This window comes from Zootermopsis nevadensis, unplaced genomic scaffold (assembly GCF_977971745.1).
Source record: "Zootermopsis nevadensis isolate Lab colony 2312 unplaced genomic scaffold, Znev_1.0 Znev_ptg000029l, whole genome shotgun sequence".
In the NCBI taxonomy this organism is placed as follows: domain Eukaryota; kingdom Metazoa; phylum Arthropoda; class Insecta; order Blattodea; family Termopsidae; genus Zootermopsis; species Zootermopsis nevadensis.
In genome coordinates, this window is record NW_028259161.1 from 7,155,308 (window position 1) to 7,180,512 (window position 25,205).

A 25,205-nucleotide genomic window follows, 5' to 3' on the forward strand; every position below is an offset into this window, starting at 1 on the left:
GCAACGTTAATAAAATTCGTCCTACTTCCTTTTATAACATTTGTAATAGGGTCGTAAGAAAACATCACATTCGCAATTAGCCACGACCACTACGAATATAATTAATCATATGACGACGATGCACAAAGATGTTTGTTCGTGTTTCCAAAGTAAATCATTAATCATCTCGTTATACATCTTCGTATACATTTTTATTATATACAAAAATATTTTCACGCACAAAAACAACTAGTAAGTAACCATATAAAAATCCTTGTTGCTTCGTACCTAATAATTGCCGCATCGAATATAACATATATATTACGACAACTTATTCAGTGAAAAAGGAATCTCTGAACTGTTAAAATTGTTAAATAGAACTGACTAATAAAGAAAAGTAATTTACACAAAGGATTCTTCCACTAGTGTATGAATATTTTCAATTATAAACAAATTAAATGAAAAATTTTACCAAGTTATCGTCAGTAAAATAGTAACGTACTCACACCAATCTGTTTCGTAATGTGAAAAATGTTTGTCACAACGTATTTATACATCACGGACACTAAAGTAATTATATTTAGCATCATAAAGTGAAATGCTTTAAATTTACATTTTTTATTTTACGCAAAAATAACGCATTATGTTTATTAAAATACTAAGATACCTGTGTTTCTAAAAGTGTGTCTATGCACCCGTTTCAATAAAATAATTCTTCATTGATTTTCGGAAAGTTCGGTATCTCTGCAAGTCCTTCAAACTGATGGCGTCTAGAGATAAGTTAAGAAAGAAAGAGATATTGGAGAATTTTATAGTTGTAGACAGGACCACCTTTGAAATCCACCGCGTCAATTGTACGCTAAAGGAACCGAGAAAGTAAATTAAAACCCAACAAAATGCTTCTTTTTATGTAGCAATACGTTTGTTATTAAATAAATGTTAGGCCAGCTACAAACAAGGGTAGAAGCTAGATACCCATAAATGTGACTATCACAATAAAAATATTCATATTATCTTTGGTCTTTGTCAGATTCCGTCCCTCTGCCTCTCATTCCACTATTCGTTAGGTTACCGGAGTCCTTGTGTAAAAGAATTTTTAGGAGCCCCCACGGAGAGAAGAATTGAAGTGGGGTTGTTAGTTTGTGTAGGGATGCAGGTTATAAGCCCCAGGGGGTAACATTCTGTGTTTGGTGGGCAGGTGTTAGTATCAGCGAGTACACTACCCGCCACGCACCTCCCCGCCCAGACAAACTTGTGGTGAATTCAGCCGTACACAGCACGCGGTGATGGCTTAAGATAAGACAGATTTTTTGAACCAGAATAACGATTTCTCAGCTTTGCATAAATCTTTCTTAGACCCATTCTTTGTGTAATTGCTTTGTAGAAAAATTAACTGCAGCATTGCACAGAATTGTTTCCCTGATGCTGTTGAAGTCAGACTAATAAAATGGTATACTATTCCCAAAACATGGTTTGTACTCTTTGAAATTTGTCAACACAGCTGAAATAAATCGCTAAGTTCATGCGCGCCAGCACCACGCAGGTGATAAATGCATACAGAAATTTTATCCCTTGCTAGAACTGGTCTAAATTGGAGGATAATATTAAATGTAATTCTAGAGAAGCAGGGTTGAATTAACTGGATTCCACTGGCTCGCAATAGGATAAAATGGCGGAATTTTGTGTAGAAGGTTTCCTTAAACGCAGGAGTGTCTTTATCGAATGAGTAAGTATCTCCCTAGAAATAACAGCTCACTATGTAATAAGTTCTTTAGTTAATATATGTATACCAACCATCATGGTTCGTTTACTGTATTGCATGATAAACGATGCACTTAATGTGACATTTAAATACATTTTCACATCAGTAATGCCAAAAAAGAAAGCATCCTATAAATTAATTCCACGGACCAAAGACCTTCTTGAGAAGCTGATATTCCCTCAGCTAGTCAACATATTCCTTGCCTTTGGAACCTGAAGGTTCGATGCTTTAGCCAACAATTTCGAGAATCTGTGTAACATTTCGTAACATGATGTCTTTTACGACAAGTTGTTGTCAGTTCACCGTCCCCAACCTTCATGGTAGACTTCACCAAAAATAACTTTATAAAATCCGCAATTTTAACTATAGTGAGATTATCAGAGTTAGGCGACAGGAAAAAAACTTGAAAGAACTGGGTATGTTGTAACATATTTCACAATTCCACAGTCTAAAAAAGTGGTTTGTAAATTGTTACGGATGCAGACAATGGCGTTCTTCGTTATAAAAGACGGTTAACAAATGTCAGCTTAACAGTGGGTATTCTGTCTGGATTGTGGCTGTGTATAATATTTTAACATTTCATGCGTCCTGATTAAACAACATCGTATGTACACCGGAATGGTTTCTTGCGTGCAGCATATTAATTAGAAGAAAACTATAGAACTCATAGTAAGCCTAAGATTCGACATGTTACTACTTCTAGAAATGTGAAATTAGTTCGGTTGTGCTAAACTGTGTCAATAATCGGAAACCTGATCTCAGAGTTTCTTGTAGAGGTAATTTTAATTGGGTCTACGATCTGTGATCGATTTCGATTTCGATTTCAGAATCCTATTCCCTTAAGAAGATTTATACTTATTCTTCTGTTCCTACAAGCAAATACCAGAAAAGTAGGTTAAATTTTAAAACAGGTAAATACTATTTTCTAAGTGCTGATAATCAGTAACCAATCTTCCATACAAAATCACCTCAATTCGAATAAACGTACACAGATAACATGGCACTTTGAAGAATTAGACGTGAATGCACCATGTCGCAAGCAAAGACTAGTGAAGTTACGTACTCAAAGCAGATTTACTTTGCCAGTAAAATTTAAGACACCACAGTCCGATTTAACTTCAACTCTGCTGTAGGCCTACTATGGTAAATAAATAATCAATCAGTGTAATCGTAACTGTAAAGCCAATACAAATGTAAAATCTATATCGACAGCACCACTGTCATATGTAGATTATATGTTCGTACATATTTAACCAAGTACCTGGTGTGGATTACAAATATTGATATAGAACACACATTTTTTTTAGTAATTTTTCGAGTGTAAAGCTTCGGTTTTAATACATTATAATTAATGTGTAAGAACACATCACTGTTCTTTACGCGTGTTTAATCATAGATGAAAAACAAATATTCAAATAAAATCAAAATGTATTTTAATATGTATGTCTGCTAAGTACCCTGCACCACTTTCAAATTAAGGGAAACATGATTCATCCCATCCACAAATAGGTCTACCCTTCCACACTGAAAACATCCCTTAATATTAGTTGACAGTTGAAGAGGGACGGGTTGAAATACATTATCGATCCCAGGGAAAGAATAGATGTATAGAGGAATTAAATAATACATTATTGATTCGCTTATCTTCAATCCCATACCTCGGATCGTCGAAGGGAGAACCGTTGTGATCGTGATTTAGCATAATATTTTACTCTCCACGGGAGACCAACTGCAAAGCCAAGCCAACAAACTGACCTTTCAATAATAACATTTCACATTCAAAATTTTTCAAACATAAAATATGCAACAGAGCTCCCACGCTTTTAGTAAAAGTATTTAAGATGTTTGCTTATGACACTGAATATTTTCAAAGAAGATTGGTGGTCTAGAGATTCAGTATTTGGTTTAACTTTAAGCATTTTTAAAACAATGTAATGGTCTGAATATTTATTAAGCTTATTATTGAAGCAAGTATAGGAACAATCTTGTTACCTGGAATGTAAGAGACACATGTGTTTCAAAATAACAAATTAAAACAAGGCGAATGGGAGACATAAGCTACCTTACGCCACAGTGATTTACAGGTGATCCAGTGCTGACATTCTAAGAAAATTCTTAAATGGATTTCCCATCGTTAGAACTGTTAATTACATTGCCATCTATTCGCCTAACGTCAAAGATCAGATCTTCAGAAACTACTAGTCGTTAAAATGGTCAAGAAATGTTCCACGTTTTATAAAATAATAATTTCCATTGTCGTCTACGTAAGACCAAATCACTGGGCCCTACCCTGATCCAGATGAACCGAGTGCACAAAATCTGAAACTATTTCCAACACGCATGCCACAATCACGAGCCCTCTTTGATGTTTCACGTGGTCCGATTCAGATCTAGATATTTTACCTACAAAGTCTGCAACCCAAAATGTCTCAATTAAAAAAGTTAAGTTACTAAAGCTAATCAAAAGTTATCTGTGTACCGCTGCAGTACATTTCAATTAATTAAATGTGTCTTAATGAAATTCATATGTGTGTGTACTAGAGAGGCGAGAGTCTGATATTAGTAAAAGCGGGCGGTTGGATTTCTCCACCCGCGTGATGGCCCCCGGAAGTTACCTCTTCCTTAAGTCGCCCTCAATTGACAACGAGTTTTATGTCTAAATTACAACACACTTTAATATTATCTTGTCATCTATACATCGGTCTTCAAAATAGCCCTTTTCTACTTTAAACATTCATATAGGTATTCGATATATATTTTCTCGCCTTCCAATTTTCAATAAGGAATCACGAAACTTCAATTATAATCTCATTATTTTAATTCGCCACTGCACTTCAGCAGTACAGCCCAAGAACATCCGCTCTGGCAAACGCTTGAGAAAGCAAACATTGTCACCCAAAATTTTGGCGTACCGAATACAAGCGAACGCGAGGCGACAGCACGCAACCGATCGCACAATGTAAACGCACCTTACGAAACGAATTACGCAGTCAAACAAAACCAACGAAAGCACGACAGGTGTTAGAGAAGAACGTAATTTTCGCAACAAGTCGCCCAACTTCGAAGAGTAAACACGGTATAAATTGTCTTGTACACGACACAGGAAGGGCTAGAGATTGTCTCAGAGGTATAGCACTTGGTTCTCACAATCAGAATATTGGGTTCGTTAAGTGACGAACAAGCAGAAGACAAATTCCCAGGTGAGGAAATGGAGCAGACTGAAGAACAGAATGTAGGATACCAGAAAGAGAATCCGTAATTAGCAGTAAATAAGGAAACTTCTGAGAATCCAAACTCTGTATGATATATAAACACGCAGTGTGTATAAATACAAATCTGTAGCAAGAGAACTGTAACAGACATTTTCTTGTACACAAAAATTCTTCTCACTTCTTTACATTATCTTACTTTCAGTGATTTAACACACTTTTCTATGTTTTAATTTTACGATAGCTTTAATGAGATATATTTCTTCCTACTTTCAAATTACACATTTGTCTAAATTTATTCTCGGAATGTTCCTGCGTAGCAAGTATTAGCATCCAAAAAATAAGTTCATACTCAACTTAAAGTAAATATTCAAATTGTTAGAAAGCGATTTACCGACAACACTCATTTAAAATGTTTAGAATCATAAAATGTCTTCATAAAATATAAGAATGTGAAGGAATTTTTAACAGTTTCTAGGTTCTGACACCTTTGACTGTAGTTACTAACCATTAAATCACCTCAATTAAGAGGAGTTGAATCTAAAATCTCTGTAGGCCTGCGTCAGTAAAAATCACATTTATCTGTGCCCATGAAATTGAGATGAAATGCTAAAACATGGATACAAGGGAGCTTAACAGACAATGTGCACTTATAATGCAACAGTGACATTATTTGTATTTCTCAGAAATCTCCTTCAGAAACCCTTTTAGTGTCTTGAACAGAAAAAGTACTATATAAGCTCTGCTTTGAATATACATAAAAATTCAGAAAACCACACGTTAAAATAAATTGTGATATTTATAGGCCGGTAAAGTCAAGTTAATATAAATTCTCCTGTATTATATATCGTATACCCTGTTCACAGGAAAACCATTGGATACCAATCCTTACACACTTCTGTATCAGAAGTATCCGATATTCCTAAGAAACGTTATATTCCGACAGAACATAAAAACGTAACATATCTTAAGACGATGGGGAATGGGAGAGTAATAGCACGGTTACAATAATAGTGAGGAGAGGTTCTTGTAGCAATTTACAGACAAGGCAGTATATTTTATCTTCTCATAAATCTCAAGTCGTACCCAGAGCTTGTTCACTTCTTACTAAGGTGCGCTAGAGGAAACTACAGAATTTTTAGAAATGGTAGAAGCAATAAATACCGTATTTCAATTTACAACTAGTCAATTTCTTTTAATAAGGTACGCAACTTTGTGCTCGTATTTTGATATCTTTATCGCTCTTTTATATGTAATGGCGTGTTTAAAGATACTTTGGCCGACAGGATGCAACTCATGTACCTGCCAAATTAAAAGTGCCCTCTTTCGGAACAATAAATTGCCATTCATCGATTCATTCACCCATAGCTATTCATCCATCTATCCATACATACATACATAATTAGTTTTACTAACAACTAGTAACCTGTTATAACCTGTCTTCCTATACTTTGCTCAAGCAGAAATAACATCAAAGCAAATTATTATTGGATACTGGTAAGATGCAATCGGCAAGTTAAAATTCTGAATACTATATTTACAAGTGCATTTGAACATGGTAAAATAATAATTAATGAGGACATAATATAAATCTGATTCGTTTTAATGAAATATATCATCACTAACCTGAGATTTCATAAAGGTATATTGCAGTTGTTATTTAGTCGACATGAACTGCTGGTTATTACATGCCTATTGGACGTTCTTCTTGTAATGATAGCATAGAAATCTGTATTTGTACACTCAGGAAACAATTGCTATATTCAAGAAACTACAGTGAGAAAAAAATATGTTAACCGGAGTGTTGAAATGATCGGCATACTAAAAATAATACATACGAATAATAAACCCTCCCTGGATAACATTCGCAGTATATATGACAACTAACCATATTCAGCATTTTAATATATTTATAAACAGACGCAGTAATAGCCTATAATGGGATGTCGAATAATTTCTTCGGCTCGTCAGAGGAGCGAATGACAACTTGACTGAAGCTGCAGCTTCTTACAATTACGACTATGCCCGGCCAAGTATTCATCATATTTAACGTTATTTTTTCCTTAAATCTTCCTCCAGAACACGGAAAATTAATACGACATAGGATTACCCAACAAACTGTAAGCGAATTTATAGTATCACCTTACATACGTACATCAAGTTCTTCCCCATTTTTATTGACTGAAGTTATTAGATTGAAAAATACAATTGTTTCAGTTTCATATATTGACATTTTGTGCAATACCATACTGATTACAATTTCATGAATCCAAATATTTCAAAAACCGAAATACCGGCAAATTAAAAACTTGGTATTTCATGAGAAAACTAGTCTGAACCACACTAATTAGTAATACAGTGTTCCTAGTGAGATAATATTTATTACGATACTCAATAAATTCGCTGTTCATTTAGTCCGTATACCATAGGGCTGACACCGGTGTCACATTATCATCCTCATTCAGTTCGGCAGAAATAAGCTTTTGAAAAAAGTACTATCAAATAACCTTGAAGACTAATTCCTCTATTCGGCAAACCCTTGGTCTGCTATTGTGGTGGACTTTATATGAACTTCACCTGTCCGTGACCTTTACTAAACATGAGTATGGCCTCTATACCTACAGTTCGGTGGAAATGAGCATGAGAATAAATTAAATCCAGAAGACCTTGAAAATTAAGATGCCCTCTAATCGGGAAACCCTTGCATTTTATTAAATGAGTTCCTGTACTGGAACCTATTTTATCTTGTTAACCGAATATATTGAGTGTCTATAATTCAAATAATAGAGCAATGACTTTGTTTCTTATGTCACTTAACAACTCTGAATCAAATGAAAAGATTTAAGACAATCGAAAGGCATGTTACAGAATGATCATGAAGGAGAGACCGTACAGATGCCTATATCGAGTTTGTATCCTGGAATTCAGATGCGGGGATTGAAAAAACGGAAAATTTTCACAGAGTGAGGGTCTACTTGCAGCACTCATTTCAAGACCGATGTCTGCCGACTGTGAAGAACTCGCGTGCATATTATTGGTTTCAAATGACCGCGGGTTTATGTCCGTGTTTGACCTACTGGACCAGTACTATTGTCTCTGCAGCCTGTTGAATTGTTGGACTTAGTGATATCTCTCAGTTACACTAAATAAGCCACAGATAAAAAGCGTTAGACATTTGTTTTGTAATTCTTATTAGACCACTTATAACTGGTTATTCTATTGGAAATACGTTAAAACTATGGCGTGTTCAAGCTATGTACTTTGTAAATTATAATGAAGGGATTTCAAATGAAGAACATCTAAATCTCCAAGCCTTACGCAGCAAGCAAAAACCGACGTCGATGGCTGTGTTCCGTTTTCTCGTCTTAATCCTATTTAGTCTCAGTGCAGGAAGTGACGTCAACACCTAGTACAGAGGGAGCGGGCTCTATTCCGAACAGAGGAAACTAAACAACAACGCAGTAAGAAAATCATTTCACTGCACAGTTTGTTAGAAAAATTCAAGACTCACGTACATCCGATACATATCTGATTTCTTCCCGAATATTTCCAATCTACAGAAATTTCTTTTAATTTTGGAAATTGCATGTCATAAAATTAATAATTATATTAATATATTTTATATTTTCGTTATGGTTTATTTAACGAAGGTGTGAATAGCTGATACTACGCATCGTCGGATAAAATAATGATTAATGAATAATGAAATCGAAAGGACATTTAAGAAAGCAGTTGTGATCTAACTGAAGGTATTATCTAATTATTTTCCTGGAGGGACTGAAGAAGCCACGAAAACCTTAGTCATGCTAATCGTTCTGCGGACCGAAATTTAAACTTGTGACCGCCCGAATACGAAGCAGCAGTGTGAATTGCTGTATCACGGCGCTGTGCATATTAGTAAGATAACGAAAGGACGTGCCGGTATTACGTAATTATAAATACCAACTTACAAAAGTTTCTAGCATCTTTACATTGTGGTATTCTGTGCTGCTGGGCAATACAGTCCTATGCTTGTGCACACACGCGGCTCCATATTCAAAACTGAATGTTATTAAAACGTACGACGAAGGACGTAATCAGCAGAGTTCGCAAACAGGGACAAGTTAATCCAGACGCTCAAGCAGAGATGTAGGCCTACCTTAATTCCACTCATCCTTGCACTGGCTAAGAACTTCGATGAGAAACTACAGATTCAATCGGAAGCTCGGGCTAGTACCTAGTTGCTTGTTCAAACTTCTTAATTGCATTTCTGTATTGAAATAGTTCCCCAAGACGAAAATTGACTTTTCTCGCGATAATGCGTTTCCTTTCTCCGCAATACGGCAGTTTCCTAATAAAACTATCAAGTTCAACAAGTAGGAGAGCGTTTAAGAACGATAAATAATAATAATGTTGTAATTGGATTTTGTGAAGTTCCTTACATTTAAGTTTGTAACATCTTGTTATCCTTCGTTTTAGAACACTGTTCAGGACTGGCTTAATCAAGCTGAGGGAAGGGCAGGTGCCACTGTTATTAACAACATGTGATCACTAATGCACGTCTGACGGGTGGAAAAAGGCGGAAAAGTTCCTTTATCAAACAAGATATCTCCTTATCTTCCTAACTACTGAGCACTCGTTCTATTCAGAATATTCTATGTCAACTGGAAAACTCGATGGTGATACTACACAGGCTGATTCAAAAGGTTAGGGCCAAACTGAAGGCCGTATAGAGGGACTCAGAGGGAACAACTTTCGAATAGGAATCCATGTCCACCAAAGTTATCCTGAGTCAGTCGAGGCCATTGAAGGTAGGAAAGTCTGATAACGTGATATGAATTCTGTGTATTTAAGACTAATTGTTCTAGAATAATAAAACTAACTTTAGGGAAGACGTCCATCCTGAGAAGTTGAGTTTTGCTCAGTTAGTCAACCTATTTCTCGCCACTGGACTCTTCGCCTCAGCTACAGGAATACAGTTAACACCCTCATGCCCCATTACTAAAAGATAATCGGTAATACTATCCTCACATGTACGCATTGTGAATCCCAAGTGGTTTCCCAAGTTTTCTTAGCAAAATTGTGTATGCATTTCTTACTTCCTTATTCGTCCTTCTTCATTAATAGATCCTAACAATACTTGGTGCAACGCATAAACGCAATTTACTCTAGTTTTCTGTACACACTTGCATGCAACATTTAAATGTAATGACCATAATTAGTGTAAGTTAGTTGACATATCGAGACGGTACTGTTATCCCATGTGTTTATAGGAATGTATCCAGCAGCACCAAGTGTCTGAAAAAATGCAATACGTGGCAGACAACACGTCCAAATTAATTTTACTTCATTGTATTACACAAAGACAACGGTCCATGATGGATGTACGTACACCTATCACGTACAATAAGCACATACATTAACAAGTATAAAAGCTTTAGTAAAAAATTTAAAAAATATATTTTTTATTTTGTTTTATTTTATTCTACACTGACTGAGGTGGTTGCATAGCATGCTGATGACAAAGCGCGATAGAGAAACGCCACACAGTACAAGTTCGAAGCTGGATATGAGCCCACAACCACAGGAAGCAGAAGTGTAACAAACCTTCCTCTCAAGCAACTACAGACCTAAGTCTTGTTACCTAACAATTTCCTTATAAAACGTTTACTTTCAGAATATTTTAATAGTTATCTATTCCCTGAAATACATTAATATAAAATGAAGTACGAAAAAGTGAAAAATTGTCACGGTCCTTTACACATAAAAATATTTTCCCGTATTGTTACAAGAAACGCTTGTACCGAATTGTATGCGAATGGCCTAAGGATACATTGCTCCGTCCCGCCTTCAAAATAAGTTCTGAATTTCATTTCGTGATCGTCCGTTGAGTTGAAATGGAAATAGGATGCTTCGATCTGTGAGCAGTCGTGTCATTCCATCTCGTTCGCCGAGAAAACTGCGCACAAACATAGATGTAGTATTCAATACAGTCGCATCAAATCTGAAACGCTTTGGTGCACTGGCTTTTCGTTCGGGTAGTACGGAAGTTCAGCAATCGAAGTTCAGTATAACACACCTCCAAATACAATTTAAAAGCTAATCGACCGGAATAAAAATAACGTGTGTAAATTCGAAGGTATCAAGAAGTACATTCAACTGCTTGCATTAAACGATAGTGCAAGTGTCCCATACTTCTGTACCCTGAGAAGTATTCCAATTTTAATAAAATAGATTCGCCGAACAGAGCAATGGCAGTATAATTACTACATATTGTCTAGGCGAAACGCCACTGACAGTTCAAGACGACTGACTCATTGAATTTCAGCTATAATACATACGGTGAGCCAGTTTTAAGATTTGCCTTTCTCTCACTCACTCTACGGTGCAGGATATTCCTTGAAAAGTCGATTGTATGCTCGACCTGTAAAATAAAAGTCCCTTCCTTTATGGAACCCGAAGGTTCATCACCGTGTTCACTAAAGCCCACCATCTGACTTTATCCTGCGCTAACTGCATCCAGTTCGCTCCATCTATTCCTAAGGTCCACCTACGCCGAGGTCTTCTCAGTGGTCTCCTCCTTTCAGGCCCCCCAAATAGTACCCTGTAAGAATATCTCCCCCATGCGTGCCACATGTCCCACCCACCTAATCCTCCTGGATTTAATAACCCAAACAATACGAGGTGAGGCGTACAGGCCGTGAAGCTCATCATTATGCAATTCTCTCCATGATCCGTTTTCCTCCCTCATAGGTCCAAATATCTTCCTCAACACTCTGTCCTGAAAACCCTTTAATCTATGTTCCTCCCTCAAACTGATAGACCAAGTTCCGCAAGATTTGTCTTATCACTTTAATTAGTCGATAGCCACAAATAACTAATGCAGTTGAGTTGACATTATACCCACTCACGAACCACAATTTCACAACAAAAGCTGAATTTAATCGATCATTAAAGAATACAAACTTTAAATTCGCTCAAAACATTTCACCGATCATAAAATCGAAAAAAAAGAACTTAACATTCATTTGAATGTGGAAAACAAATGTTTTGCTACAAACATATTTAGATATTAAATTGAAGCGTGTGTTAAGTCATTAGATTTGAAAGCACTCATTTAGATGGGCAGAACATAAACGATCAAATTAAACTATTGCGTTGTAATGGATCTATGATTGTTCGAGTTTCATACGCCCACTCATTTAAAATATACGGAACTATTAGAACCAGTTCAGTTCAATTTATACTACACCATTAACCATATAATATAGCAATAATAGAGGGCAGATTTGTCATTGAATTTCCCCTCCTGTGAAGAAAATGTCTTTCTCCCTACTTATATACGAGCCACAAGAAATAAAAAGAGAAACATATGGAACGAATGACTTCTTTACTATCGACTTCATATTAATCCATATTAAGGACTGGTGGTACGTTACAGAGATATCAGTAATTTTATATCCACCGTATGCTTCTGAAAGTTCCAGTAAAATGTCATAAAATGAACGTTTACTTTTGAAAATATACCGCTCAGTATTACAATTCAGTTTAATTCGAATTAACACTATAATCGAAAGCCCTTCCTGAGAAAACTAATAGTCGCGTAGCTGATAAAGAAATTTGTCGTATTTTACGGAGCCCACCGGTTCATTGCCGTGATCACATCATCCCGCCAAAGTTCCTTATCCTTAGCCATATATTTATTTATGTTCCATCTTAATAATTCTCTCATTCAACATGTATTCAAAGAGGTCCCTTCTTTTTAAATTTTGTCCTGTGAAGAAACACAAGACAAAGCGGCCGTGTACTGGACGCCTAATATATGTGAGTCTGAGCTACGTCACAGTAATGGAAGATATGAAATGCAAGGGAGCAAGATGCCATATGCGTTATGCCGGTACCACGGCCAAACAAAACTTGGAGATGTCTTGCTACTGTGTACACTACTTCAGGCAAAATCCGAATTTGTTTAAAGAAAAGTAATAATAAAGACAGATGATATAGACAAAATAAAAGTTTTAAATACTTGATTTACTGTCTCGAGTATTCGAGTTTATCCTACACAACTGAATCAGGATGATCGTGACCAACAATATGAATATAATTATTAAAGTACAAATCCAAAAACTTAACAAAAGTAAACCATAAGAAACGTAGTCGCGACCAAATAAATAAAGTCTCCGAATAAAAGTACACTAAGAATTTCAATCGCAGTTGTAGTTTCACAAAACAGAATTACAAATAATCTGTCGAAGGACGATCCACCGTTGAACAACAAGTCATGGCTTTTAAAGCAATTAAAAGTTTCAACAAACGACAAATGACGTCGAAAATAAATAAATTAGTAACATAATACCATCGCTAAAGACATTCAGAACTTGGAGTCTTATTCTTCTGAAGTAAATGATAAGGGTTGTAACGCCGTGGGTAGTTGGAGGTAGATAAAACGTTTCGTAAATATATACCGTCACCATCATCAGGGCTGAAGTCCTGTTACTATACAACTTTAATCAAAAGACCATAACAAACTACTCATCTTCTGAACATCCATTTTCTTCCCTTTTAGTCTACAAAGATGTAACACAAAACATTATTTCAACGAACAATCCTTCTGTCATTTGAAAATTTTCGAATAGAGTCTGGGAAGCGGTTACGATGGCTGATAATTCCCGAGTTACTTCTGAATAGACTACCAACAGACACGGCCCACGGCTACTTCTCAAAATCAATACGTTTCTGAACTCATTATTGTAACATGCTCAATGTTCAACATCATTGTTATAACACATAATTAATACTGTTACCATCGTTGTATAATAATTATCATTGATATAATCTTCCTTGCATACACGAACGTATTACTGTATTCCATTTGCGTAATTATCATTGCACTGCACATTAATTTGTAACAGAACATAGCATGTCTCTTAACTTAAATGATGAAAATGTAGTAAAACTACGAAACTGCTTTAGGCTGCTGTATTATAAACAAATACATAAATTAATTGGGATTAATTTTCGTTCATGATCACTGATGCAGCGACAACAGCAGGCGGAGAGAAATACAATACCGATTATTTTCCAGTGAGACGTAAAAAATTGTACAAAAATAGTAAACTTTAAACGATGTTAACAATTATCATATTTGGATCCATGAAAATACATAGAAGCTGGCTCTAAAATATCTTATGTCAATAGGCTTTAATTACAATCGGTTATACTCGGTGGGGGGGGGGGGTGTCTTCATGCTGAACATACAACTGTCCCGTTCGTATCGAAAATCGACAAAACCCTTCAGCATAAAACCTAAAGCAGAAACTAATGGTGAGAAAAACGAAAGAACTGTTCCATGTGATTCATTGATTCATTTTCCTGCTGAATTGCCTCTTTATTATCCACTATCCCACTCTCACTACTCGAAATCCCTTTTACCACCATATAAACTCTGTGACGACACGTGCACATCATCTAAAGAGAATTGTAGAAGAGGCGTGATTCAAAAATTAGATTAATCGATTTGGCCATTCCAGTGTGCTCTCACACGCCAGCACACTTCCCCTCTCCTCCCATAAAAGGTATAATTTTAAAGGGACTCAAACTCTAGGATTGTAAAATTGTTTTATCATAAACCATGCATTCATCCTTACAGAAGCAATTATAATCTACATTAAGCTTAACTATAGATCTCCAATCCTTCAGCCCATAAAATACAATCACATCGAAAAACATATATTTGCGTTTATTACTATGCCAACCAAAAAAATAGGTTCAGTTTTGAAGGATTTCATCACAATCAAGAGATTAATGCCAGTATTCTGCTTGAATTAATCAGGAACGCTTATATTCATAATAAGTCACCATATTTGAAACTTTTTAATTTGAACACATGGCAAACAAGTTGTAACACAAAGAGACTGAGTTTCAATTGAATTCGACTAGTTTAACCCTCACTCTCTGGGATGAGGTGCGGTTTTAACCCTTCAAAGCCCTGCTGCTGTAGCTCCCACCCATTTCAACGTCCAATAACTCAATATTTATATCTTATTTTTTATATATTTCGGAAAGAATAATAGCTATTAGTTCGCTGAAAACTTGGTCCTTTCAAGAGGAAAACCTCAAACATTACATTTGTGAATGAGTTACAAATGGCAGCGAATTCCTTTCTATTATTTTTCTTTATTTAACAATGCTTTAAATCAGCACATTATACAGCGCTGACTGAAAGGATTATTACTGAATAATGAATTGGAAATAATGTAGAAGAAAGCGGTCGTGGCCTAATTGAAGGCACTGTCTCCACTCTCTCGGTATATGTCTGGAGAGACTCAGGAAATACACGAAAAATATTTCTGGCAGGATATCCTGTCTCTCGATCGAGATTCCATTTCGGGGCCTGTAGAATACGAACCAGGATTGCTAATCAGTTAACCTCAACGTTCGTTAGCAGCATATTATATCGTATTTAAACGTGGAATAAATAACAATCAAAATACATAATTTAAAGAAAACATAGCTTACTTAGAACAAAATGACAGGATAATGTCGCGTGTATTAAAAATTAAAGATATAAGCTTTCAGTCTTATTGTACAATTACGAACCTAATGAGTCTGTGTTCGCCAGGAAATAAGATGGATACGAACCACAAGAAATAGATATGTAACGGGCGCTATACCACAGTATACAGAAGCCTCTTAAAAGCAAAACGTTTCCTTCTAATACAAACGTTCATCTGAAATAAAAAAAAACAAACATGAAAGTCTCCTTAATTTGCCACATTTGGTTTAGTACCATACGCTGTTAGCTATATTAGCGTCAAAGTACTATTAGGCCTTCCACGAGTGACGAAATTAATTCGACAAGCATTGCCCTTAATGATGGAGATAAAACATTTTGCCTTGGATTTGTTGTCTTATTGAATATGTATATGGTACTACAATATTATAAGCTATGGACTCAACGCTTTCTTTTCAAAGTTACAGACGAGTCGGGGAGTGGTATCTGTCGATCCTGCGACAAGGTAAACTACTGAAGTGGCAATATGCCTACACAAGTCGTAGTGCTGCAGTAAGAAGAACTGTTGTAAACTTCCACTGAACAGAGAACTGTGTTTCTTTCATCTGCATCCTCTATAATTCCTTCAGTGTCGAGTTTTAAAACGTTGAATGTTCTTGTCTTTGTGACTCGTTCATTTATAAATTAATTAATGTAATAAGAGTTTAAGATTTAACGGGAAGTTTCGTTTGTTTTATAAAGAATGTTCGCCGTGGAAACCTGATATCTCGTATTGTTATTGTTTTCAGATTTAGCAGTTTAATTACATCAAGACTTACACGCCGAAGCAACACAAAAGTGAAACAGTAACAATACAGAGAATGTCCGTCACATTCTGGCTCTTGTGCAGGTGAGTCACCAAGGTAACAATACATAAAGTGTTCTTTATATATTATATTTCATCAGCACATACGTTTTAATCCAGTGCCACTGATACCGGAAAAATCCTACCAGTTCAAAATTCTGAAGCAGAACTGTTTTTAACCTCTTCAAACTGAACCTCGTCTTTACAATTTTTAAACATTCAGTCCTTACCTCAAAGGAAGGACAGCCCGTAACAATTATTATTATCAACCGGTTAATGAAGTTTAGGGACATAATTATTGTTTAGTCTGAGAATTATAGAACATTTATAAATACATTGTGTAGGCAAAACGCAAAATTAATTAATGTTATAGCTACTGGTACATATTTTTACCATAAGCCTTAAAGGCCTAAGTACTAGAGTACACCTAATAAAACTTTGAAATATGAGTTCTACCTAAAAATGCGGACATCAACAAAGCGACTACCCAAAATACGTATCCGGCATTAGGTCTCACGATAATAACTGAAGTATTACTGCAATTACTGATGTAGAATTTGGGATGGAGACAAGTTACAACTCTACAAATTTGAATGAACATTGTTTGAGGTATCACCAACGTTGATGTAAAGTATATGACCAAACATTTCGTACAGATTTGTGAAAGATTTCCAGTACAATCCAGCAGAAATCTTTCACATGTCTATACAAATGTCAGGCATTCGCATATTTTTAATTTATATTTTCCTTGGCCTGCTCTGTGGGCCCCACTTGAAGCACTCACATAATAAGATCATCACTTCTCAGAATAGCTTCTGGGGCTGGGATTTAGACGTGAAAGCTGAAAAAACAACTTAATTTTGTCTTCAAGCAATGCAGGCAATGCTCACACCAGACGTCCAAAATCTTCTGTTCCCTGTTTATTATTCGAATAATCATAAGACAGTCAGTTACAAAATCAATTTAAAGAACTAATGTGCATACTGTCTCTAATAATTTCAATACATCGAAAGTGTACCTCGGTATTAAAGGCGAAGTTACTACAAATTTTAAACTTAAAACGACTATGTCAATAATTTTGCTATCCTTTCTCTTCCACGTCTAAATCCTTACCGGTATTTTCTTCATTTACGTTCACTTTCGTTTTCTCTCTCTCCCCCCCCCCCCCCCCCCCCCCGAGCCACAGAAGCTATTCTGAGAAGTGATGATCTTGTTATGTGAGTGCTTCAAGTGGGGCCCACAGAGCAGGCCATGGAAAAGCGAAATGGAAAGGAAGGGTGATTCCGTAAGGGCGTAATGTCGTGCCCAATGAAATGCAATGCCGTTCTGGATCCTTGATAAAATAAAAAAGTGATATGTGATAAAGAGATAAAGAAATTAGCCTTTCATGCAGCACTGTTATGAAAACACAAGGAACCACTTTACAGCCGAGTACAGATATTAGCACGCACGCAAATTAGCAATGCCGAATAACCCTACGTGTTCAAGTGTTTATGGTTCACAGAAACATTCTCTGCAGTTCGGACTATTCACGACAAACAGCGATCGTGAGACGATGGAATTTGGCCTGCTGTTCGCAATCAAAAGAGTTTTATCCAACTGCTCTCTCTGTAGGATCGAACGTATTGCCTTCAACACTGGAGAATGTTGGATGCTAACAAAATAATGTGATTGACCAAACTGAAATATATGAACTGTATCGTTGTAGGACGTCAGAAGAGTAAACGGTGGAAGGGGGGGGACCCGAATATGTCGACTGCTTGCGAACCAACAGTCGAATTGTGTTAGAAAATTGTATTTTTAATAGTAAGATAACTGAAAATTTTGTGTACAAAAACACAAAAAATATATTATAAAAGCCCAAAATACTTAATGTCACATAACTAATAACAATCTATCACAGGTATGCAGTCTGTACACCATCGTGTATCACATTTCAAAAACACTAGCAAGTATAAATAATGTTAAACGTACTCTACTATAACTCCAATCTCTTTCTTTAACGTGAATAAACCATTAAATTATTAATAACCTATGTGTACAAAATGTTTGTGTGCAGCAATCACTGTTATCTCAACAAGAGATTTAGCTTATTGTTGACACTAATTTTCAATCCCTCGGTTCTCTGGCCGATCTAGCCGAATTTTAAAATAAGTTTCCTAGGGAAAAGAAAATTGGTAAGTAATTCATGAAGTCGCTGTCGTGTGCTGTTCATTCCTTCTAACCTCCTACATATTTTAGTCTGCAGAAGTCGAGGAACTTTTAAGCAGCTTCTTCGAAAAGACTGCAGGTGGCTTACAGGATATTTCTTGTGGGTATCTAGTCCTTTAATTGTTTTTACTTTCAGATACAGAAGCTATAATATCATGTTGTGGATCGTACAATTGTTAATTCATGGAGCAGTGGGACACAGTGATAGCCTACTAGACGGTCACATAACAACATGCGTCTTACAGATTATTGACTCCTACATAGACGAAGGATTTCCAGTAGCAGTTTCCCTGTATCGGAAAAGCACTTCCGCTGACAGTACAAGAACTCGGAATCTTAGCCAAGATAATGGCGGTAATAATATGGCGAATTATGATCTGTTGCAAAACCTTCACTTCAGGATGAAGTGGCAAATAGTTACATCCTCACCTGATGCAGACGAGGAAAAGTACAACACAGGCCTTCACGAAATCTACGATAAACATAAAGGTTACATAATCCGCGCGCCTAACGAAACTGGCTTCTTGAGCAGACAGTTGAAAAGTTTAAGATCTTATCGAAACGCATGGAATTCTCGTGCACGTTTTGTGATTATATCTGATGAAGTTCTGCCAGACTCAGGAGACACAGCTAAAGAGATTCTGAAAGAACTAAGGCACTTAAATGTATATAATGTTATCCTACTGACTCCTTCCAGAGGCGGGCTTCGTGCGTTAGATTTATACACATGGTTTCCATATCAACTCCCTTCCGGGCAATGTGGAAATGTTAAAGACGTTGTCGTCTTGGACCAATGGATAATGGAAGGAAGTGGCCGATTTCTACGAAATGTATCTCTTTTTCCGCCAAAAGTACCACGTAATCTTGGTGGATGCAATATGACAGCATCAGCGGTGGCTCAACCACCCTTTGTCATGTCGTCGGACAGAAATACAAATGAACGAAACATCCTGAAATATGACGAAGGTTCGGACTTACGCCTTTTTCTATTCATTGCCGAAGCGATGAATGTGTCAGTTATGATTACGGCGTCAGAAGATACAATATACGTGTGGCCAACTAAACTGCAAAATGGTACGTGGACATCAGCTTTGGGAGACATAGACAATAAGAAGGCTGATATAGCGTTCTCCGATTTATTGCTTAATTTAGATAAATTAACGTCTTTTGATACTACAAGTATATATTACTTTTCCGGCCTAGTTTGGATAATTCCTTGTGCTAAACCATTCGAACGATGGTCCAGTATTACTAGAGTGTTTTCGATGTCAATGTGGTTACTTTTATTAATTTCGATATGCGTAAGTGCTGGATTTATGTATTTTCTAACAAAATGTCACTCAAATGTTGTTGACGAAATTGGTCTGTACCGAACCTTGTTAGACTGTTTCTCCAACGTGTGGGCTATTCATCTGGGCTTATCAGTAGCAAAGATGCCAACCACAGGTCACCTTAAAATATACTTCATTATGTTCGTGTGGTACTGCATTGCCATCAACACGGTATTCCAGGCATTTTTCACCAGCTATCTTGTAGACCCAGGATATCAGAAACAAATTAGCAGCGTGGAGGACATAATCGAATCTGGACTTGAATATGGATTTTACCCAGGAATTGGCGTTCTCTTACCGGACAATTCTGACTGGCGGTTCAAAGAAATACTATCTCACAGAATACCGTGCTATGATAACTCCTGCGTAGAAAGAGCAATTGAAAAGAACGATTTTGCGACCATCAGTGACAGTAAGTTTGCCGAGTACTTAAATACATGTGGTAATAACAGCAAATCAACTCTGTGCACTTTTACACAAGATAGCACGACTAAACCAATGGCCATGTACCTAGAACAAGGGCATTTGTTAACAGAATATGTCAGCCGTCTAATTGATATTGCAGTTGAAGCAGGACTCTACAATTTTTGGTTTAAGAATATTATGGATACGTCGAGAATTAAAAATGCATTTATCAGAAGTCCCATCCTAACAGATGAATACACTCTACTTTTACAAACTCATCTACAAAGTATTTACTACATCCAAGGGCTTAGTTACTGCCTTTCAGTCACTACGTTTCTGGGAGAAATGTTACATCACAAAATCTGGGTTAAAATTTCCCCGAGGAACAGCAGAGAACAATTAAAATGAGAAATAACTATAAAAAATAAATAACCATATCTTCAGAGTTTGAAAAAAGATATTAAAATAGGTATGTAGGCTGCACAATATTGTGGTTTGTATAGCAACATACGAAACTCAAATATTATGACCAGATATCGACGGTAACTTTTTACTATAGCATTTGTGCCTGCATGCTATGATACAATCATAATACATTTTCACGCATCACTGGATTCAAAACGTTTCTTTCGAAGTAACATTCTTCACCGTTTTCAGTCAATCTCGTGATGATTAAAATAATGTATTCTACCATGTCACTTACTTCCTTAGAAAAAATGTCAAAAATCAAATGACGGAAAGTGAGAGGAAAGAGATTGCTGGAGACACTTGGGATAACCATGAAACATCACAAACACGATATTCGCGGATCGAATCGGGTTCCTCCTGACTTGGAGTCTGACGTATAACTGTGTTCCGAGATAGGTTTTAGTAGGTATACTAGTCCCGTATGTTGTTATAAAACAAACCGAACTTAATGTTTTCTGAATATGTAGTACACTCCGAGTCAAAGGGGATACTGATGAATTCTAATGTGCACATTGTAGATCATCACCATGCCGGCGAAGATAATCCCTCGCACCTTCTGCGTTCGGCGCTCATCCATCATACTGAAAGAGGCAGTCACCCCACACCAGCTGATCAGAGACGATTTTTTACCACACCGCTGAGATGAAGGTCTAATCAATTACTCTTCGCTATCATCAGTCATACATTACAGGTCCGCCAACCTCTGAAACTAGACTAGCTGATCCACGGGCAAATAATATGAGATATCAGTGGTCTGCCAGATTTACTGAATTTTAATTTATTACCGACTTTAATGTTAACTTCACAGTAAATTGTCTTGTGTATAACTATTATTTTACATTTTTTCCGTCGTCCAGATAATTCGTAACTGAAAACACAACGTTATGCAAACTCGTCCCACTTCCATATTAAGTGAGAGGAATTTTATTTTCTGGTAGAGGTAGTCTCTACATTGGACTTTGATTTATTTTGGTTCGCAATGGTAACAGCTTATATAATTATGCCAACTCGCAAAAATAAAATTGTGTCCCCCATCCCAATGATTCTCAAAGAATTACATTGAATTTCTCGTTATTAGAAACACTACAGCTTATTAACTTCTGACCTCTGAAATGTAAGCAAAACATTTGTTCTAAATGTCAGCTAGGAAATTCAGCTGTATGTTACGTATGTGTGTGTATGTGTGCATACATCGCGAAACGTTTCTCTATAAATTCGCTACAAGCAATAATTATTTATAATTTCTTTTATAAATTGTTCCATTGTTTTGATTTATGGGTACGATTGCTATATAATTATTTTTAAATTTCTAAACTTAATGTGAAGTTTTACGAATGCTTTTTTCCTCACAGGGTACAAGATAAAGTCAAAACAAAATTGTAGTAGTAGTACGGGAACCATATTTATAAGCTACACGTGGACAACAAGAAAAGACGAACAATTTGATTCAATATTCTTGATTTTCATTCCTAGAAACTGAAGATTTAGTAACGCGGCACGTGAAGAATTTCTATAGGTAAGCATAAACCTGACACAAACCCCTACGGGGTTTACACGGCTGTCACCGGATGCCAATTCTCACTTTCCACACTTCCCTATTTCCCATTCAATCCACTTGACGTATTCTGGATTCCATAGTTTCATTCGCATCATTTCTCAACTCCGTCTGTGACATTCACATTCGTTCCTTTCCTCAGGTAGGCCACCAATCTTATTATCTTGTCTTTTTTGGCCATCTGTTATCTTGCATTCAATGAACATGCACTCGTACATACCACGCTGTTTTCTTAAAATCATTCATAGATTATTTCTTCCTCGAAAATTCCTTCTACGCTTTCTTATAACAGTACTACGGTATAAACCTTTGGCTTTTAAAAACACAAGTACCTACTTTTGCCACAAAAGTCTCTTTGAAGAGCATTAGGCCTGAATTTATTACTTCCACAAATTTCCGAAATTTCAGTTCCACACATATAAACAAGACGCGTGAATATTCAAAACAACTACATGCACAATGTGGGTATTAATGCATCCCACTGGAAATAATTCTCAAACAATTTTTACTCAGTAGGATCTGAGTTTCACGTCGATGAGTCCGAAGATGGCTGTCTTCTGCGTTGTAGCGCCGTGTAGTCTGGCAGAAGTTTGCTAACATTTCAAAGATACTTGCCGCCTCCAGCATTAGGGCGATCATCTCCCAGATGGTAGAGGCAGCAAGTACCTCTGAAACGTCGGTAAACGTCTGCCAGACTACACGGCGCTACAACGCAGAAGACAGCCATCAATTGTCACTAAGTCTACGTATTGAATAGTCGTGTCCTATTATGCGAGAAAAATAAGACATTGCCCGATTACACAAGAGTCTTGATACTCTCATCGAGGGGTTACATTAGTAATTTGTGTTTTAATCAATAAACACGAAAATAAGGGCGAATTAAACACAGAGCTACAAGAAAAATGAAGATACTCATTCGAGTCCCTAATATTTTTCTCGTAATTTCAAACCATCAGACAAACTTAGATCTGAAAGACGCATAGTTTAAAACGCCTCTCATAATTTTAATTTAATTCTGCACTTCCATTATTATATACTAAAGTACTAACTATCAGTGTATAGGTTTACGATTTCATTACGGAAATAAGCACAAAGAAAATTAAACTTTAAGAGCTGTTAATGCGGTTAAGAAGAAATAAAAGATCCCATTGCAAACAGCCTTTACCGTTTTAAGATCTTCCCTGATCTTTTACACTCGCCCCATGTTCCTGAGTGCCCCCAGCACTTGAATAATTGCAAGTGATTAACACCAAAAACTTGGCGTCAGGATACTTAGAACTTCCAACACCTTACAAATATTTTAATTTCTTTTGCTAACAACTTGTGCAGACGCAGTAAAGACGGCTAGCCCGCACGTTTAAATCACCGGTTGCAGATCTCAAAGGCGCCAAATGGAGAGCAGGGGAGTGAGATTGGCCCATTAAGGGGTCGCGTTTTGAGGTTAACTCTGGATGAGATTGTGGGAATTAAAGAGAAAGAGATGATAAACTCAAAAACAGAGAAAATAGGCAAAGAAAGATAGCTAGGTATAGAAGTTCACGCAGATCTAGTTCTTAAGCATTTATAGTACAGTCTTCTTTTCAAGCCTGCAGAAACAGAGAAATTCTGTCAGTAGTTTCCAAGCAAATGTGGCATTTGAATCTCAAATTAGGCCACGACCGCTCTCTTCCACATACGTTCAATTTATTATTCACTAACCATCCTCTTATTCGACGCCTTTCAGTAACAGCTGCTGACAGCATCGTTAAACAAACTACAAACCGACGTATGAGCACATATACTGATGCATAATACTTAAGAAAGCTCACATTCTTGGCTCGAGAAAATGTTCGCGAAGTTATAAAATTACAGGCATTCTGGAGAAAGAATTAACTAACCAACTGACTTTCTAACATCATCGAATACGATGGCTGATTCCCGTAACGCGACAAGTACTTTCAAACTTTAACCACAGCCAATTTAATTAATTACTTTTACTTTTTACCTATTTTCAACACATCGCCTTTTCTAACCCACAAGTATATAATCGTGCCAAAATGATGTCTGTTTCGGTTCACTCAATCTCTATAGCCTTCTAACCAAACATAATGTCCTGAAGATGCATATCTTGATCCGAAACCTACAAGACTATATAGCATAAGAACCCAGCATACCACAATCAACACCTTTGCCGCCGAGAGAACATCAGATCTAAAATGTGCTCAGGTGTCAGAATATCCCCACAAAATTTCGTTTCTTTGCAAAATTTATGAAAGAAGAGTATCATGCTTTACAATACATGTAGTTATCATAATGAAAAATTGTGTTTTCTTATGGTTGTCCAATACTGTTCCTTAATTCTGTCATAATGAACGCACAAATATTATTGGGGTTTTAAAATAAGAGAAATTATAATGCTTCGATACAAAAATAAAATTTAACTATACCTAAAAATACAAATAAATCAACTTTATCTAAAGTGAAGTCCCAGTTGAGAAATTATTATTCGAATTGTATTTGTTTTAAAATAAGACTTACAAACATTTTATGAAGCACAAAATATGTAATCTGCTGGAGCCTTTATCACGTACAACGCATGTATCACTGAAAAGGACACGAGAAGTTTTCCAGGTGACATGTGCACACAAGGCAAGTTGGAACAAACTCTTCCTTTGCTGTCACATTTTATGGGAAGGGAAAGTCAAACATTTAGTATTCAGAAAAGATAGTTTTCCCTTGCCAGAAAACAGACAAGCCTGCAACTACCCGTTCTGTAAGTCTGTCTTCGTATTTTTTTGAATAACGTGCTACCACATGTAGGAAGAAAAACACATAGAAATACGCACGCCTTCAAGAAGATAACACACATTGCGCAAAATGTTATAGACAAAATGACGTTCTACTTTGTTATTTCCCTTATTCCGTCTTCGTTTACGGAATTCTGTCATTATATTCAGTATTATCAGATCA

At 36.5% G+C, this 25,205-nt stretch overlaps 1 protein-coding gene across 1 annotated transcript in view; it reads right to left on the reverse strand.

Annotated features, from left to right (window-relative positions):
* Positions 1-25,205, reverse strand: part of LOC110836165 (nephrin) — a 700,179-nt gene that overhangs the window by 623,776 nt on the left and 51,198 nt on the right. The gene's annotated exons all lie outside the window — the stretch shown is intronic.